The following is a 17,479-nucleotide window of genomic DNA, read 5'->3' as shown; positions in this document are numbered from 1 at the left end:
GCAGATTTAAAACCAGAGACCGAGAGAAACTGATAAATGAAAAATAAAGGCACATGGTAAAGAAAGCGAGTAGCTAGGATCATGTTTTAAACGGCAGAAGAGACAGAAAGAAACACATAATTGAAAGAAAGAAGAAAATGAAACTGACAAAAAAATGAGGGAATGACTCGTAGAAAAAGAATTAAGAAATTAGAATGAACATAGAAAGGGTAAAATGAAGGAAAAGAATGGGAAATAAATAAGAACAGAAAGATAAACACAATAGACAGGAAGGACAATACATTGAATAGCTCAGACTTTGATTTAAACAACACAACATATTACGTCTGGCTCTAAGACAGAAACACCTCTTGTTTTCAAGAAGTGCGCGTATTATTTTTGAGAGAGCGCTGACGCATACACGTACATACTTAGAAGATACGATTATCAAAAGTGCTAAAACTGTGGCAGAACAAAGGAGCCCCAGCTGCAGATTAGGAAGTGAAGGTGAGAGAGCATGAGGGGCTGATTTCCGGTAGAGGCAGTCCACCGGAAGTGAGCTCGCCAGCTTGAGAAGGCCGCTCCTTCAGAGAGAAAGTGAGAGTCGCTGGAGCTGAGGAAAGCGTGCAGACACCAGCAGGAAGTGGTAGCCTCTGGGATGGCGTCCAAGTGCAACAAGTGGCACAGGAAGTCTTCTCACGGGGGCCGGTCACCTGAGAGGAATCAGGGCAGGATGTCTGGTCGCCGATGGGTTGTTCCCACCGCTGCCCAAATGTCAAGAGCTGCTCCTGTCTGGGAGTGCGCGGCAGCCATTGTTCCTCAGCTGCGCAGACGTCTTTGTTTCACCCGCCTCCATTGTTGACCCATGCCTTGGAGCAGTAGGAGCTCGCTGGTGGATGGAGGTCCCATGTGCCTTTCATGCGCAGTCGCTCTGACGCTACTCACAGGAAGCGGCTACGTTTGACTCTTTCCACCTTGTGGATGGAGTACAAGTTCCCCCTCCCTGTTTTATATCGATGCACAGAGATTGACGGCACCTGTTGCCGCTGGGCCAAGCTGGTCTTACACTATACCGCCTCTAATCGATACAAATGAAACTTATGGTACTATTTGCCCTTACCCTCCAATTAATACGTCAACCTTGGGACCTATCTTACATGCAGACGCCTTCTCTTTTTTACTCATCTGGTCCAGTCATCTAGCATTCGCATGGCTCTCCTCACACCTGCCCGACCCATCCTGATCAATATCTTTGAGCTCCATCACACCTACATTTCTTTTACGGCCATTATGTCTCCGGCACCCACGTTTTTTGACTCCTTCACTAAGGCTTGCACCAATGGCTGCCTCTAGACCTTCTGGTTTGTAAGACCTCTCCTAATGGCCGAGTGAAGCTCCGTCCGGCCAGAACCACCGTTCTTTCTTTATTTGTCTTCACACATGCCCACTCCACCTGCAAAGTAGGAGTCACTTTTAAGAAGAAATCCATGTTCCCAAACTCATCATGATGACCATCATGGCGACCACCCCTACCAACTCACCTCCTATGAAGTTCACCCCGGCAGAACTAAAACTATGAGCCATACACAAGTCATTTTCAAACTGGGATTCCATTATAGTCCATTATAGTCAGATCCTATGTGTCACCCTCTTCTCCATCCAGTTTCTTGACAAAGTCCTCAGCAAAGTCACACCAACACTTTCCAACCTCCCAAGATGAATGCCACAGCTCTTAAAAATCTCTGGGCTTCATTAGGCCTCATACAGTGTTTCCTTTGCACTCCTGACACTGCTTCGCTGGGCTAGCCTACCGCTGAGCTTATGAACCCAACGACAGGTTCAGGGTTTTGGTGATGAAATTTCCAATCACCAGAATGGGAACTGTACGTGGCTGCATTCCTCAGTGATGTCAGCAAAGGTGTCTCCAGAAAACGTACTGCCTCTGCATTGGAAGGCGCCGCTTTCGGAGATTCACTACTGGAAATTCACCCAACGAAATGGCGGATGGTGGACTTTCTGTCGCCAAACTGGACACTGCACATATTGCCAGCGACCACACATCTTGTCTTCTTAAGATGATAGGGAGGTTTCCAAGCATTGCCGCAGAGATACCATTTAACTGTCCACTGTGTCTTCCATTACGACGCTTCACAGGGCTATCGCCATCAAACATGATATCAGACAAGTCAATGCAGACGGAGTGTCTTCTCCTCCACCGTTCTGTTCACAAGAGTCGTTGTATTGTGGCTGAACCCAAAGCAGAGCTACAGATGTCTTCGCTGGCAAGATATCCTCCAATCAAATAATTTCTAATGGGGTGTCGCGAGTGCCTGTGCATGGAGAGAGGTTCATAGTCATCACCCTACTCAGAAGCAGGCCACCAGACCTCCACCAGCACCTTCCAGCGGCTTTCAATGAACGCCTCAGACATGCAAGGGGGCTGCAGGGCTTTGGTCGTCTCAGCCTGACCCCTTGCAGTAGTAGTAGAGTTCACTCTCTGGTCAGAGGCTTGAAGCAGTGACTGCCTGCCTTCAGAGGAGTCAACCCCCTGAAGAGGATGTAGGAGAGTAGGGTCTGCAATCCTATGATCTCCCCAGATTTTTGCTTTTTGCTTCACTGGTTTACGACTTCTCTGGCTGTGGGCCTGCTAATCAGACCCACAGCCTTGCTGTTCTCTCACTAAATTGACACGTGTACCTTAGGTGCATTATCCAATTGGTACTGGGCCACCTTATCAGACCCTGTAACTCAGAGCATAGGTGTACCCAGGGCCTACCAGGGGCTGAAGCATGCATTATGCCACCCCTGGCTGGCCATCTAAATCTGACACAACTGGCTGCACGACAGCTGGGGCAAGGTGGTGTAATCACCCTTTGCTTTAGATATAGTATACCTATATCTAACCCTAAAATGGACACACAGATTCCTATCAGTCACTCCTATGGCAGGCCTTGACAATCCTGAAGGCAGAGTGCTTGGAATCGTGTGAGATGGTGCTCTGGCATGAGCTGAGCCCGTTTGCAGCTTGCGGAACCAAGTCCTAATAGCTGTTCCATGATAACGCATACCATATACTCTTAAGTGCATTATAATCCTCGCGGTTAAATGCCAACTCTGGTATCGCTTTATCAAAACATGTCGAGTAAGGTGTCATACGAATTGGAATACTAACCCCTCGCCAATTCTGGTGACGGGGTTAGCATTCCACCCTTCTAGAGGGACACGACATGTATGCAACTGTGAACCCCGGTTAAAGTTAACTCAAGCCTCAGCATCACAAAATGGATGCTGCCACCACAGACACAAGTCTGACCCCCTGCAGCTGGGAGTCCTTCCAGCGAGGGGAGCTTGGACAAAGGGTTTCCTGTCAGGGGCGGTGCTAGCACCATCCCAGACAGGGTTTTGTGTATCCTGGGTAGGCAGGGCTTTAGAGGAAGGTGACTGCAAGTGGCACCCCGGTGCTCACTACGCATCTGCCGGCTAGAACCAGTTCCAGGGGCACACCAGCCCCTGAGCTGGGGAAAGTCCGGCATGGGAGAGGGGTGTAACCACCCCCCTTCCTGGTCCCACCCCTAGGGCAGGAACTAGTCGCGTACCCACCCCTTTCTTTAGGATAAAGGCAGGAGCGGGGAGCCTTCCAAATTAGATCATCTTTGAATCCTGAAACTACTTTCTACGAAAGGAACTCTCGACTTCTTCTCAAGATTTCTCCCTTGTGGCTAAGGAGTAGTCACCCTGCACCCGCAGGCACCATCTAAGAACACTGCGGTTTGCTGCACATCCTTCCTCCGGAATCCGACTGACCAGCACAACGAGACCCGGCTTCCCTGGCACCTCTGACCTCTACCTACCTCTACAGCTAAGCTGAGAACCGTAGGTGCGACGAGACCTCGAGGGACCGGCCATCATCAGAAGTCAAGTCAAGTCAAGTCAGATAATTTATATAGCGCACTACATACCCAGAGGGTCTCAAGGCGCTTAGAAAGGGGAGGAGGATTACTTGTCAAATATCCAGCATGACCACCAAGGGATCCTCTGGTGAGTGCTTTGGGGTCCGAGAAGCCCCGACCCTGAGCAGCTCCAGCACCGAAGTCCAGCCCCCCAGCATCCACGAGATCTGCGTGGGGCCCTTCTGCTTTTTGCTGCTCACCGCGTTGTCTGGCTACTAGCCCGCTGGCTTGTGGCCTTCCCGACGACGACCGACAACATCAACACCGCTGGTCTGGTTGCTCCAGACTGGCTCTTGCTCCCCTCCAAAAGAGGAGCACCCCGGACCCTCCTGGTCCACTCCAGATGCCATTTTAGGTCCACCACGTGGGCTTGAATTTGCCAAGACTTGTTGCCCCAATCCTGGGTCCAGCGACGTCGACAGCAGCAACCATCGTGGGACAGCTCGCACCTCGATCCTGGTCGCCGACAACGCCTCCTGGTCCGTGAGACTGCAGAGCCCAGCGTCGCCCACTCACCTGGTCGAGGTGACTTCAGCCGGTGCCATCCTGGTGCCCATCTAATCACTGGCTAGTGATTCAGAACTTGGTCCCCTCTGCTTACAGGTGTCCTCCATCTTCGATCCAGGCTTGGATCCACCGAACAATCTTCACTGGTCGCCTGCCAGCAACTTCTTCTTTCAGGCTCCATAGACTGCAACGAGGATTCCCGACGTCTTTTCAGACCTATGCAGCCGCAGCCCCTGGGCTAGGTAACTTCGGCATTTCGGTGCCCCAGCATAGCCTCACTATCCAAGGGTCCAGATCCGTTTTCGTTTTCAGCCTAACTAGTCGGATTCATCCGATATCCTTAACTTTGTAATTCCTAGCCTCCATAGACTTTGTCCCGCATCCCGCGTGAGAGTGCACACTCTGCACCCGAGTCCCCTAGGCCTCCTGCTAGTAATCTGAAGGTTCAGTAGTCAAGTCCTAGCGATTCCAAAGCCTATTAGTCCAGTACTTACCTGCTAGTAATTTCGCATTCCACTTTTGTAGTATATGGTTTTTCGTGCCCCTCGGGCATTTGTGTAAATTGTGCAACTTAAAGTATTTTCGTAAGTGTTTTGTTGTGTGCTTAGTACCCTGTCCTCATAAAGAGTACAGGGCTGTTGTGATCTAAATAAATACACTGTTTATTTTCATAACACTTGTGTGGTGTCCTTTCACTTGGTGTTCAAGGGGTATATGTGATGGTATAACAGCTGGCTTAACACGCCCTCTAGAGTTTAGCCCGAAGACTGCTCGTATCCATGCTACTAGGATAGCTGGTCTATAAGGTTGACTTACAAACAATCATCAATAAGGGTTGTTTGGACTGATACAAAGTGCTCACTAGAATAGTGAACATTATATATCAGGCCAACTTCTCACATTGGTGAACAGTGGTTGGGATTTGAGCTTACTGTTGCTTTACCACACGTATCCTAAGAATATCATTGTGAAAGATCACATAAGTATTTAAGGTACATACAACTCAGCTTAGAATACTCTGAGTTCTACTGAACCAGCTGTTGTAGTTCAACAAGGCTTAGCACACCTTGACTACAACTCTTAGCAAGGGATCAGTAGGCAAACAAATAGTGTAGGTAGGTGCATCACTTACACCACACTAGAAGCATGTCTAACCACGGAGAGTCTTCAGAGACCCCTCTTGTGGTTGTGGACCCTCCACAGGTCCCTTCCAGATATGCTGCTCTTAGCTTCCAGGAGATGAGACAAGTCTGTACATCCAGGAAGCTAAAACAGGGTTCTAACCCTACCATTCCTTTTCTGATTGGTCTCTTAGAGACTTATGATTCCAGGAGGTCTGCCAACACAGATCCTTCTCATCCAGATGGGAATCTGCCCCCCTTAGAGGGACCCTTTACTAACCCTGACCCACCCCTCCAGGCAGCAGACGATGCTGAGGAGGAGGAGGAAGAGGAGTTATCAGAGGAAGAGGCAGACAAAGGTCAGGTAGAAGTCAGTAGACTCACTAGGACCAACTTAAGTAGGCATGAGAATGGATTTGGGGGACCCCCAGGGCCACTCTCAGGCAGACTTAACATTGGGAATGGACAAGATAGATCTCTATCCAGAGGCTCTAACAGATCCATTCGAACCAATGGCTCTCAGACCTCTTCTCATAGAGGGATGACATCCCCTCAGAGGAGAGAGCATGAGGCCAAGATGAGGGAAGTCAATCTGAGGATTGAAAGGGAAGAACTTGCCCTGGCCAAAGAGAGACTTGCCTTTGCTAGAGAGCAGACATTGTGTGGGCTAGAGCCCACTGGTGGCAGCATTCTCCCAAGAGAAAAAGACAGGAGTTTAGACACTAGACACCTGAGTAAGATAGTGCCCCCCTTTAAACAAGGGGATGACATCCACAAATGGATGACTGCTTTGGAAAGGGCCTGCACTGTCCAGTGCGTCCCCCAGAGTCAGTGGGCAGCTGTCTTGTGGCTCTCCTTTGAAGGTAAAGGTAGAGATAAGCTCCTCACTACTAGAGCTGAGGATGCTAACAATTACCAAGTCCTGAAAAGTACACTGATAGATGGGTTTGGCCTAACCACTGAGCAGTACAGGTTGCTGTTCAGGGATACCCAGAAAACTCAGTCTCAGGATTGGTCTGACTTTGTAGATTGTGCCACTAAGGCTTTGGAGGGCTGGTTGCTGGGCAGTAAGGTTACTGATTATACAGGATTGTATAATCTGATCATGAGGGAACAGATTTTAAACAATTGTCAGAACCAGTTGTTGCATCAGCACCTTGTTGACTCAGATCTGACCTCTCCCCAAGAATTGGGAAATAAGGCAGACAGATGGGTCAGAATAAGGGTTAAGCAGAACCAGGGCCAGAACCAGGGTGGTCAGAAGAAAGCAGACCAGAAGGTAAAGATACCAAAGGTGAACAAAATGACCAGAAGTCTTCAACAGGTCCCCAACAACCCAAAGAGGGTGGGGGTCAGGCTTCCCAGAAGAAGAAGAATCAAGAAGGCCAGTCTAAAAGGTGGTGCCAATACTGTAAAAGTAAAACTCACTGGTTTAGTGAGTGCACCAAGAAAGGAGGGCAAACTCCTGCCACTGCAGCCCCTAAGGCACCTGCACCCCCTAGTACAGTCAGCAGTGGTAGTGCACCTCCCAAGGGATTAGTTGGGTTAACCTTGGGTTCTGAGGGGTATGACAACTTAGTTGGCACACTCACTCAGGTTGTCCTTGTCTGTACAGGGGATGTGGATATATCCCCTGATGCCAGTCCCAATACCTAGGGCAAATACAGACAGACACCTTTTATCAATGGCAAGATGGCTCAGGCCTACAGGGACACTTGTGCCAGTGTCACAATGGTGACACCTAACTTTGTGGACCCTGGACAGATCATGCTAGGTCCAGAGTACCTAGTGACCAATGCCAGCAATGTCACTACCCACCATAGTATGGCAATTGTTGATTTCTCCTGGGGAGGGGTAAGTGGCCAAAAGAAGGTTGTTGTTAGTTGAGACCTCCCAGTTGAATGTTTGTTGGGCAATGATTTGGAGTCATCTCTATGGTCAGAAGTGGAGCAGAGGACTCACATGGAAATGTTAGGCTTGCCAGCACATGTGCTTGCTGTGACTAGGTCACAGGCCAGAAGATGCCCCACTGAACAGGTGCTGGATCCTGGAACAATGGACCAGACACCTTCCAAGAAGAAGAGCAGGAGGGTTAAGGCATTGCCTTCCCCCTTGCCCCAGGTTGAGGATCAAGTCTCAGAGGAGGCTGACCTCAAAGAGCTGAGGGAAACTGAGCCTAAAGAACTTGAACCTGATCAGGTTGAGTTTCTGGGTTCAGGGGGACCCTCCAGAGAAGACCTGGGGAAGGAACAGTTAGCCTGCCCTTCTCTTGAACCCCTCAGACAGCAGGCTGCTGCTGAGGCTGCAGGGAACGCCACAGGTGCCCACAAGGTATACTGGGAAGATGGACTCCTGTACTCTGAGTCAAGAGACCCCAAACCTGGTGCAACCAGGAGGCTGGTCATCCCCTTGTCTCTAAGAGGTTTCCTTCTCACCTTGGCCCATGAGATTCCCCTTGCAGGTCACTTAGGCCAGAACAAGACTTGGGACAGAATTGTCTCACACTTTCACTGGCCTCACATGAAGGAAGATACCAAGGAGTTTGTCGCTCCTGTGTCACTTGCCAAGCCAGTGGGAAGTCAGGTGGCACAACAAAGGCCCCCCTTATACCAATGCCTGTGGTGGGGGTGCCCTTTGAAAGAGTGGGGATTGACATTGTTGGTCCAATGGAACCCCAGACAGCATCAGGGCACAAGTTTATACTGGTGGTGGTGGACCATGCCACCAGATATCCTGAAGCTATTCCCCTTAGGACCACTACAGCACCTGTTGTGGCAAGAGCCCTAGTTGGAGTGTTCTCCAGAGTGGGCTTCCCTAAGGAGGTTGTCTCTGGCAGAGGTGCAAACTTCATGTCAAGCTATTTAACTGCTATGTGGAAGGAATGTGGTGTCAACTACAAGTTCACTACACCCTATCATCCACAATGCAATGGGCTTGTTGAAAGGTTCAACAGGACCCTAAAAGGGATGATTCATGGACTTACTGAAAAGCTCAGGCGTAGATGGGATGTCCTGATACCCTGCCTTTTGTTTGCTTACAGAGAGGTCCCACAGAAGGGGGTTGGCTTCAGCCCTTTTGAACTTCTGTAAGGGCATCCTGTGAGAGGACCCCTGTGTTTGGTGAAGGAAGGATGGGAGAGACCTCTCAGAAAGCCTGCAACCAACATAGTGGACTGTGGTCTTGGTCCCCGCTCCAGGATGGCTGAGTATATGGAAAAGGCTTCTAAAAACCTTGAGGCAAGCCAAGAACTCCAAAAAGCTTGGCATGACCAAAAGGCTGTCCTGACTGTGTACAAGCCTGGACAGAAGGTGTGGGTGTTGGAGCCAGTGGCCCCAGCAGCACTCAAAGACAAATGGTCTGGGCCCCACACAATCCTTGAGCAAAAGGGAGAGGTCACCTACCTGGTGGACCTTGGAACTCCCAGGAGCCCCCACAGGGTGCTCCATGTGAACAGGCTCAAAGCATATGTTGACAGGAAGGGCATGAGCTTGCTCATGGCCACAGATGAGGGACAGGAGGAAGAGAGTGACCCTCTACCAGACCTGCTCACTTAGAATCCTGATGATGGATCAGTAGATGGTGTTGTCTTTTGTGGCAGCCTCTCTGACCATCAACAAAAGGATTGCAAACAAGTTCTTCAATCCTTCAGACATATGTTCTCTCTGACACCCAGTCAGACCAATTGGTGTACCCATGAGGTTGACACTGGTGACAGCCTGCCAGTCAAGAGTAAAATCTACAGGCAGCCTGATCATGTTAGAGACTGCATCAAAACAGAAGTGCAGAAAATGTTGGAGCTGGGAGTCATTGAGCCCTCAGATAGCCCTTGGGCTAGTCCAGTAGTTCTAGTGCCAAAGCCTCACACCCAGGGTGGTAAGAAAGAGATGAGGTTTTGCGTAGACTACAGAGGCCTCAATGCAGTCACTAAGACTGATGCCCACCCAATACCAAGGGCAGATGAGCTTATAGATAGATTGGCTTCTGCCAACTACTTAAGTACATTTGATCTGACAGCTGGGTATTGGCAAATCAGGTTAGCTGAGGATGCCAAGCCTAAGACAGCATTTTCAACCCCTGGTGGACATTATCAATTTGTGGTAATGCCCTTTGGTCTGAAAAATGCACCTGCCACCTTCCAAAGGCTGATGAATCAAGTTCTCACTGGGCTGGATGACTTCTGTGCAGCATATCTTGATGATATAGCTGTCTTTAGTTCCACCTGGGAGGATCACCTGGTCCACCTAAAGAAAGTGTTAGGGGCACTGCAAGCAGCAGGTCTCACTATCAAGGCCACAAAGTGCCAGATAGGGCAGACACAGGTTGTATACTTGGGCCACCTTGTAGGTGGAGGCCAAGTTCAGCCACTGGAGAGCAAGATACAGTCCATCAGGCACTGGGCTCCTCCAACCACCCAGACTCAGGTTCGAGCTTTCTTGGGCCTGACTGGTTACTATAGGAAATTTGTCAGAAATTATGGATCAATTGTGACTCCACTTAATGAACTGACAAGTAAAAAGATGCCAAAGAAAGTTCAGTGGACAGCAAGCTGTCAAAAAGCATTCGATGACCTAAAGCAGGCCATGTGCACAGCACCTATCCTAAAGAGTCCAGACTACTCCAAACCATTCATTGTCCAAACAGATGCTTCTGAGTTGGGTGTGGGAGCTGTTCTATCTCAACTGAATTTTGATGGTCATGACCAGCCCATTGCTTTTATAAGCAGAAGGCTGACCCCCAGAGAGAAAAATTGGTCAGCTATTGAGAGGGAGGCCTTTGCTGTGGTTTGGGCCCTGAAGAAACTGAGGCCATACTTGTTTGGCACTCATTTCAAGATTCAGACCGACCATAAGCCCCTCTTGTGTCTAAATCAGATGAAGGGTGAAAACCCCAAACTGCTTAGGTGGTCCATTTCCCTACAGGGGATGGACTTTACAGTGGAACATAGACCTGGCACTGATCATGGCAATGCAGATGGGCTCTCCAGGTATTTCCACTTAGAGCAAGAAGACTCACCTGGTCAAGGTTAGTTTATTGTCCCAAAGTTTTGGGGGGGGGGGTCATGTAGGAGAGTAGGGTCTGCAATCCTATGATCACCCCAGATTGTTGCTTTTTACTTCACTGGTTTATGACTTCTCTGGCTGTGGGCCTGCTAATCAGACCCACAGCCTTGCTGTTCTCTCACTAAATTGACACGTGTACCTTAGGTGCATTATCCAATTGGTACTGGGCCACCTTATCAGACCCTGTAACTCAGGGCATAGGTGTACCCAGGGCCTACCAGGGTCTGAAGCATGCATTATGCCACCCCTGGCTGGCCATCTAAATCTGACACAACTGGCTGCACGACAGCTGGGGCAAGGTGGTGTAATCACCCTTTGCTTTAGATATAGTATACCTATATCTAACCCTAAAATGGACACACAGATTCCTATCAGTCACTCCTATGGCAGGCCTTGACAATCCTGAAGGCAGAGTGCTTGGAATCGTGTGAGATGGTGCTCTGGCATGAGCTGAGCCCGTTTGCAGCTTGCGGAACCAAGTCCTAATAGCTGTTCCATGATAACGCATACCATATACTCTTAAGTGCATTATAATCCTCGCGGTTAAATGCCAACTCTGGTATCGCTTTATCAAAACATGTCGAGTAAGGTGTCATACGAATTGGAATACTAACCCCTCGCCAATTCTGGCGACGGGGTTAGCATTCCACCCTTCTAGAGGGACACGACATGTATGTAACTGTGAACCCCGGTTAAAGTTAACTCAAGCCTCAGCATCACAAAATGGATGCTGCCACCACAGACACAAGTCTGACCCCCTGCAGCTGGGAGTCCTTCCAGCGAGGGGAGCTTGGACCAAGGGTTTCCTGTCAGGGGCGGTGCTAGCACCATCCCAGACAGGGTTTTGTGTATCCTGGGTAGGCAGGGCTTTAGAGGAAGGTGACTGCAAGTGGCACCCCGGTGCTCACTACGCATCTGCCGGCTAGCACCAGTTCCAGGGGCACACCAGCCCCTGAGCTGGGGAAAGTCCGGCATGGGAGAAGGGTGTAACCACCCCCCTTCCTGGTCCCACCCCTAGGGCAGGACCTAGTCGCGTACCAACCCCTTTCTTTAGGATAAAGGCAGGAGCGGGGACCCTTCCAAATTAGATCATCTTTGAATCCTGAAACTACTTTCTACGAAAGGAACTCTCGACTTCTTCTCAAGATTTCTCCCTTGTGGCTAAGGAGTAGTCACCCTGCACCCGAAGGCACCATCTAAGAACACTGCGGTTTGCTGCACGTCCTTCCTCCGGAATCCGACTGACCAGCACAACGAGACCCGGCTTTCCTGGCACCTCTGACCTCTACCTACCTCTACAGCTAAGCTGAGAACCGTAGGTGCGACGAGACCTCGAGGGACCGGCCATCATCAGAACTACAAGACTTCTATCCAGCACGACCACCGAGGGATCCTCTGGTGAGTGCTTTGGGGTCCGAGAAGCCCCGACCCTGAGCAGCTCCAGCACCGAAGTCCAGCCCCTCAGCTTCCACGAGATCTGCGTGGGGCCCTTCTGCTTTTTGCTGCTCACCGCATTGTCTGGCTACTAGCCCGCTGGCTTGTGGCCTTCCCGACGACGACCGACGACATCAACACCGCTGGTCTGGTTGCTCCAGACTGGCTCTTGCTCCCCTCCTAAAGAGGAGCACTCCGGACCCTCCTGGTCCACTCCAGATGCCATTTTAGGTCCACCACGTGGGCTTGAATTTGCCAAGACTTGTTGCCCCAATCCTGGGTCCAGCGACGTCGACAGCAGCAACCATCGTGGGACAGCTCGCACCTCCATCCTGGTCGCCGACAACGCCTTCTGGTCCGTGAGACTGCAGAGCCCAGCGTCGCCCACTCACCTGGTCGAGGTGACTTCAGCCGGTGCCATCCTGGTGCCCATCTAATCACTGGCTAGTGATTCAGAACTTGGTCCCCTCTGCTTACAGGTGTCCTCCATCTTCGATCCAGGCTTGGATCCACCGAACAATCTTCACTGGTCACCTGCCAGCAACTTCTTCTTTCAGGCTCCATAGACTGCAACGAGGATTCCCGACGTCTTTTCAGACCTATGCAGCTGCAGCCCCTGGGCTAGGTAACTTCGGCATTTCGGTGCCCCAGCATAGCCTCACTATCCAAGGGTCCAGATCCTTTTTTGTTTTCAGCCTAACTAGTCGGATTCATCCGATATCCTTAACTTTGTAATTCCTAGCCTCAATAGACTTTGTCCCGCATCCTGCGTGAGAGTGCACACTCTGCAGCCGAGTCCCCTAGGCCTCCTGCTAGTAATCTGAAGGTTCAGTAGTCAAGTCCTAGCGATTCCAAAGCCTATTAGTCCAGTACTTACCTGCTAGTAATTTCGCATTCCACTTTTGTAGTATATGGTTTTTCGTGCCCCTCGGGCATTTGTGTAAATTGTGCAACTTAAAGTATTTTCGTTAGAGTTTTGTAGTGTGCTTAGTACCCTGTCCTCATAAAGAGTACAGGGCTGTTGTGATCTAAATAAATACACTGTTTATTTTCATAACACTTGTGTGGTGTCCTTTCACTTGGTGTTCAAGGGGTATATGTGATGGTATAACAGCTGGCTTAACAGGCCCTCTAGAGTTTAGCCCGAAGACTGCTCGTATCCATGCTACTAGGATAGCTGGTCTATAAGGTTGACTTACAACCAATCATCAATAAGGGTTGTTTGGACTGATACAAAGTGCTCACTAGAATAGTGAACATTATATATCAGGCCAACTTCTCACAGAGGACACCTAGGCAAGCAGAGTCAACCTTATCCAGTCCTTTCTGATGATAACTATCTACTAAAGAAACAGTCATACAAGACTTCTTCTGGAGTGGACCCTAGAGGCAGAGGGGCCACCGTCAGCGCAGATCTGACCATCAAGGGACTCTGGTATCTCCTCACTGGACTCCAAGTTTGGGATCTACTCTAAGGGCCAGAAGGGCTCCCATGACGTTTCAATGACACCATGGTTGTGTCATGGTCAATGCTGGTGATTGGCAGCAGTGAGGAGTGGCCATTTCAGTTTTAAGTGCGCATGTAGGTTTGTCCAGCTATCTTACTACAGCCAGCCCGATGCGCAATTTAGACCTCTCCAATCGGTTGTCTTGGGCAACTGGATGGCGAGCAGGCACCGCCCCCCACTGACTTTAGGAGCACTGAGCCGTCCCACTCCAGCCAATTCAGGAGTTTCATTCATGTTCCTTAACATTGCTAACAGCTTGAAAGCAGCATCTGGATTGGATAAGGGAGTTGACTGTGGGACCTCGGGCTCGGAGGAGTCAGGCCAGGGACTGGAAACAACAAGGATGTGCTGGGATGTGCTGGAGGCTGTTTCGGTTCGTTAAACTTTCATTTTTGTTTGCAGAATGTTTTTTTTTGTTTTTTAACTTAGATAATGTAATGTATCTGGTGCTCTCTTTAAGCTCTGCAATACCAGGTCAAGTTCTGCTTGATTGCCCCACTATTTGTGTATGTCACCAACCACCACTGAACGCTCGCACATTTTTGGACGATTAGTGCCTATGCGGCCACCCTGGCGTCAAGTCACAAGGTTTCCTGCTTTGTTAACAAGACAGTTTTTGTGAAGGAAGAGAAGTCATCCTGCACAAAAACTCTCCTTTGAGACTTGTTCTGCTTTGCATGTGTGCAGCACAAATGCAAAAAGGGTGTAACAAGGAGAAATACAAATATTTAGACTTGTTCTTCCAGCCTCAGGTAGGAGCACCATTTTGGCGCACGCCCCTGCTAACTGAAATTGGGTTTTTGATAGAGGGGGGGGGGAAACCCTTCTCAAGCAACAACCACAGTCTTTGCCAGGGTCAACCATACAAGTCACTGAATTAACCTTAATTAACCATCTGTTAGTTTAGAATAGAAGCAATCAGGCTTAACTTAGAGGCACTGTTTAAGTATTTATGCAGCACACAAACCGTAATAAAGTGAAAACACAACACAAGAGAAATCACACACCGATTTATTACAAATAGAGTAAAATGTAATAAACAAAATGAGACCAAAATGACACAAATAGAATAAATAGAGCAGACATATGAATTCTTAAAACTGGAATTAAAAATAGCTCCAAAATATTCAACATGCGAACTGCAGTTATTTGGTTTGCACTACACTGGGTGAAAGCCAAAAGATAAGGCCAACCTTGATGAATCGCTGATCGGACACAGGGACCTGGTTTATCCCGGTGGAAAGTTTCCCTTCTGGTTCAGAAACATTTATGTAGAAAAAATGGTCCATGATGAGGCTTGCAGCACAAGCTGTAATCTTCACCTTACACAGGTTGCTGAAGAGCGGGTTCCTGTTTTGCTCGTCCACGAAGACGGGAAAGCTCAGAGCAGGCAAAGTCCAAAGTCTGTGCCAAGAAAGTCTTTGACATAGATGGATGCTGTTCGATGTCAGTCCTGATGCAGCCCTCTAAGTTTGGACTTAGGAGCTTTCTGGAAGTCAGATCACCATCAACGTGGCAAACCAGCAAGCTGAGATCAACCGGTGATTCAACATTGACGACTGCGGCTTCAACGGCGGCCCTGATTTCTGTCTGGTCTACAGACAGAAAGCCGGCAAACATTTTCGGTGTCCATTTTTTGCTGTTTATACAGAAGGAGTTCACTTCAAGAGTTCAGGACCTGGGGAGGCACCACTTTGGATTGGATTTTTGCCCGGAGAGGCCTGCAGCAGGGTTCAGGGCAGGTCCAGTTGGTACTAGTCAGCTGGGCAGTTGCAGTGAAAGGCCTCTGGAAGCTCGTTATGTTGCATAGCTCAAATAAGAGTTCTGCCAACTGGCCTTGGAGTCCCTTCTGAAGCCGTGGATTGAAGGCAGCAGGTCCAGTCTTTCTTCATATTTCAGACAGCAGGGCAGTCCCTCTTCTAATCTTCCCAAGTGTTGGAGTGTTCTGAGGAGAGGCATGTGGGGTTCACCTTAATGGCCAATGCCAGCCTGTGGGTGGAGGGCGAGCCTTTGTTCACCCTCTGAATCAGTACTGGTCAGTTCCTCTATCTTCTGGGTTTGGTGCCAGTCTGACTAGAGATGCCAGGGAGAGGCAGGCCTAGGTGTGAGCTTCATCTGCCAGTGACAAAGTGGGCCTCATGTGAAACTCGGGAAGAAGCTGGACACTACACACAAGTAATCCTGTCAAGGGAGGAGCCTCCCTCCCCACTCCCAGGCCCCTTAGTCCACTGTCTGGGGGCTACACACATCTCACCACTGGGGGGCGATCAGGGGTCAGGTGATACCTGGACACTGGCAGGAAAGCCTTAAGGTTTAGTGGGAAAATGACAACGTTCAAAAAGTGTAATTTCCAACATAGTAATATTAAATCCGGCTTGTCCATTAACTTGGATTTTAAATTACTACTAAAATGAGTCATTGAACCATTTCTCTAGATTTTTCCAAGCTGAATTTAGCACTTAGTAAAGGTAGTTGTGTAAACCAGTGTTATCCTATGGGAGAACCAGTTTTCCCACGTTGAAAAACTACTTTGTTGGTCAGGACATGTAAAACATGCCGCCTGTCCTGTGGGCATTTAGGGGCATATTACCAACAACTAGCGATAATTTTTGTCTCTAACTTGTTTAGAGACAAAAATTATCGCCGCACATCGGCGATTTTTATCGCAGATACCCCTTGCTATTAGCAAGGTTTATCGCAAATGCGATAAAAAACGGCCGCAATGCATGAATATCGCTGAAAAGTCAGCGATATTCATGCATTATCGAGCAAATGCTCTTAGCCATGTTATCCACCTCCCATTGGATAACATGGATAAGAACTGCTCAGGGCAGGTGTTAGCTTTTGGAGATATTCGCGCTTAGCGCGAATATCTCCAAAAGTTGGTAATAGGAGATAGCGATGTTAGGGACTGTTTCCAGTCGCTAACATCTTGGCACGCCCACTTTGCATGTCATTAGTGATAAATATCACTGACATGCAAAGCGGGGCCCAAGATGGTCGCTATCTCCTATTAGCTGTCACTAACTGGTGTTAGCGCCAGCTTGGTAATAGGGAGATAATTTTATCTCCGCTTTCTTGGCTTTTAAAGCCAAAAAAGCGGAGATAAACCCCCTTGATAATATGCCCCTTAGAATCTAACTGAGGGTGACTCTTAAGTATTAAAAAGTAACATTTAGGAGTGGAAAAATACTTATTTTGCCAGGACTAAATGGCAGTTGCAAAACTGCCCACCCAGGCTTCAGTAGCAGACCCGAAGACATGTTTTACGGCGCTACGCTAGTGCGAGGTACGAGTGCCGCAGGCCCAATAGTAGCATTTCATTCACAGGCCCTGGGTACATATAGTGCCATATACTATGCACTTATAAATAAATTAAATGAGCCAATTAGATATATACCAATGTTACCATGTTTAATAGGCAGAGCACAAACATTTTACCCTGGTAAGTAGGATTAAAGAGCGTAGAGTTCCATGGCCAACAAAAGTGGGTTCAGCAAAAGAAGGCAAAATGTGGATGAATGCCAGGCAAAGATGGTGATTTCTAACAGTACCCATCTCTGAGGCAAGGCATGGCACACGCTGGCTTCTGAGGAGAGGTTTTAAGGTTCTGCTGTTTGCTGTTACTTTCTGGTCGTCTTCTATGCTCTTCCTCTGATTACCTCACCTGTGCACCTGGTTGTATCCCAACGTGAATTTAGTCATTTGATTGATACTAGAACCTTCTGTGATAGGGTACTTGCATTCATCCAGCCTTCCTTGGTGAGCCTGTCTTCATGGCAGGGGTCGGGGTACCCCTTGTTGTTTTGCTCTGTTACTCATGTGGTGTTGGGGCTATACCCACTTATTACTTAAGGACGTGTTAATCGGTTGATGGCTTAGCTCACTATTGCTCACATTTAGTTACTTCTGTCTTTTGT

Source organism: Lissotriton vulgaris, chromosome 3_2 (genome assembly GCF_964263255.1).
Source record: "Lissotriton vulgaris chromosome 3_2, aLisVul1.2, whole genome shotgun sequence".
Classification (NCBI taxonomy): Eukaryota; Metazoa; Chordata; class Amphibia; order Caudata; family Salamandridae; genus Lissotriton; species Lissotriton vulgaris.
This window is presented reverse-complemented; position numbering follows the sequence as displayed.